The following is a 3,435-nucleotide window of genomic DNA, read 5'->3' on the forward strand; positions in this document are numbered from 1 at the left end:
TCATGATTTATAGTATTTTTATGATAGATTCACTTCAAGAATCAGTGGAATTTTTTGTATTTTTTTGAAAACATATTTTATGTTGTCAATTATCATGATTTATAGTATTTTTACGCAATTTTAAAAAATAAAAAACACAAAAAAAAAATAAGACAAATAAATTAAAATGGACCCAATATATGTTATTTTTGTTGTCTCAATTTATGTGACACAAATAAAATTTGGAGAGTCATCCAAATTTTCATTTTTAAAAAAAAATGTTTTAAGTTATTAATTATTGTGATTTATAATATTTTTATGTAACTTTCAAATAACCTACATTAATGATCACTTTGTCCTAATTTATGTGATATGAATAAAATTACAAAATTAACCCTTTTAAAATGTCTTTTAGATATTTTAAGTTGTTAATTATTATTATTTATAATACTTTTTTGATAATTTTAAAATGATATGTGTTATTTTTTCTGTCCAATACATGTGAGCCTGATAGAATTCTGAGAGTGAAGCTATTTTATTATATAGCTTTTAAATATTTTAATTTGGTAATTATTGTAATTTTTAATGTTTTTTAAGTTATTTGTAAATGATATATGTTGCTTCCTTTGTCCCATTTTATATAAGTATAAATAAAATTCCCAAAACAACTCAATTTTTAATATATTTTTAAAAATATTTTAAATTATTAATTATTGCGATTTATAATATTGAAAAAATAAATAGAAAATGTACAAAACTTGTATCAGCCTAAAAAATGACCACGATAATTCGAAGCCTACAGAAAGCAATAAGGTTGTACGTAATTTTAAATACTCAATATATATTACTCCGTTTGTCTCAATGTATGTAGCATAGATAAAATTTCAAGAGTCAATCAAATGTCGTTAATTGTTAAGATTCACAATACATTTTACGTAGTTTTCAATAATTTCACATTAAATAATACAGATTACTACTTTTGTCTCATTTTATGTGACATTGACAGATTATTTTTAAGAATCAGTCAATTTCTTTTTTTTTGTGTTTTTTTAATAAATATTTTAAGTTGTCAATTATCACGATTTATTATATTTTATACATAATTTGTAACGATAGATTAATTTCAAGAATCAATAGAATTTTTTTATATGTATTTATTTTTGAAATATTTTATGTTGTCAATTATCATGATTTATAGTATTTTTACAATAGATTCACTTGATTAATCACTGGAATTTTTTGTATTTTTTTCAAAACAGATTTTATGTTGTCAATTATCATGATTTATAGTATTTATACGCAATTTTTTAAATATAAAAAACACAAACAAAAAAAAGACAAATAAATTAAAATGGACCCAATATATGTTATTTTTGTTGTCTCAATTTATGTGACACAAATAAAATTTGGAGATTCATCCAAATTTTCATATTTTTTTTAAAAATGTTTTAACTTATTAATTATTGTGATTAATGGTGTTAAATTGTCCAATAATATAAATTTTAAAGGTACAACCATAAAAGAAGAATGTACAACACTATCTTAGCACATGTAACACTTGTCATGTGCTAAGTAGTAGATATTCCCACTTATTATATATAGTAATAGAAAAATATATATAGAAATGACATATCTATTATTTAACTAAATAATAAATATGTAACTAAAAATCTTGTTAGCTTTTGGTTGAAAGCTAACAAGATAGTTATAATAATAGTTGCATTGTGGCTTATTATATATAGAATGCCTCATAACTTTTTTCATTTTATTTTTTATGGCAAAATCATTTTTTAAAATGCTAATTACTTTATTTGTTTACCAAATATGGAAAAATTATGTCTTTTTTTTTAGTTTGTTATATACCTAAAAATTGTATAAATATAAATAACACTATAAATCATAATAATTAACAACTTAAATATTTAAAAGTTATATAAAAAAATTAATTGACTCCAGAAATTCTATTGGTATCAATTTATAAATCACAATAATTAACAATTTAAAAAGTATAAAATACATATAAAAAATCACTTGACTTTAAGAAAATCTTATCAGTGCTATATAAATTGGGACAAAAAGAAGTAACATATATGATCTGAAAATTATGTTAAATATACATATAAAAAATGATTAATTTTTGAAATTCTATATATGCCACGTAAATTGAAACAAAGAGAGTAATATATATTATTTTTAAAATTATATAAAAAGTACTAACAATTTAAAATCTTTTTAAAATTATATAAAAAATTGTCTAACTTTTCAAGTTCTATGACACTCCCTTCGTCCCATATTAATTGACTATTATTCTAAAAATAGTTGTCTCATATTAGTTGATCATCTTACTAAATCAACAAAACATTATTTAAAATTTTCCTATATTACTCTTGCCGTTAATTCCTTTTGAAAGTGTCACATTTATTTGTAAAATTCTCACAAAGTTTTTTAAGGGTTGAATTAGTAAAGTTATTTTCTTATTTATAATTTCTTCAGTACCGTGCAAAATGAAAAGTAATCAATTAATATGAGACAAACGGATATTGGGCCCCGTGCTGACACGGGATCGTGTATCTAGTTTTAATAGATGAAGAAGTTTGTATAATGTTATATAGTTTTTGTATAACACTATAAAAATATAAAAGTATGTATAAACACCTCTTATATACTAATATATATTTTAACAAGATTGATATATACATGATGTATAATGTTATGTCATATTATAAAAATGAATGATTTCTATCTTTAAAAGTAAGTTAAGACTTAAGCTTGTTTACTAGGCCGGGACGGATATATCGAACCGGGCTGGACCCAGTACTCCAATAATGATTCAGGCCGATACCTGGCGGAACAGTAAATTGTGGACGAAAAACTGGCTTGTGTCCGTTTAAGCATTTTTACTAGTTTGATGGGCCGGGTTCGGGTTTCAGCTCATCGGCTGGGCCTGATCACCATTTTTTAAAATCATTGTTTATTAATTATTAAGTCAAAAGTTTGAGTCAATTATCAATATAGTGATTGTTATCTATAGATTGATTACATTTTATTATTTATATGTACTTATAACATAATTAAAAAATACACACAATATACTATCTACATAATAAAATAGTTACATTATATATATATATATATACTTATATTATAACTAAATATACTTGTAATGTATACCAAATATACGCACTATATACTATATCTATTAAAGTAGAATACTTATATTATATATACTTATAATGTGTACTAAATATACTACTTAATAGGGTAGAATAATGACATTATATTATACATATGCTTCTAATATATATTAAATATAAACATAATATACTATCTATCATAGTAGAATACTTACATCATATTATATATATACTTCTAATATGTGCAAAATATACGCACAAGATGTAACACTCCGACTTTTCAAAACGTCTAAATTAACTCGTATCTTCGTGAAAAGACAAG

The sequence above is a fragment of the Solanum stenotomum genome, chromosome 3 (assembly GCF_019186545.1).
Source record: "Solanum stenotomum isolate F172 chromosome 3, ASM1918654v1, whole genome shotgun sequence".
NCBI lineage: Eukaryota > Viridiplantae > Streptophyta > Magnoliopsida > Solanales > Solanaceae > Solanum > Solanum stenotomum.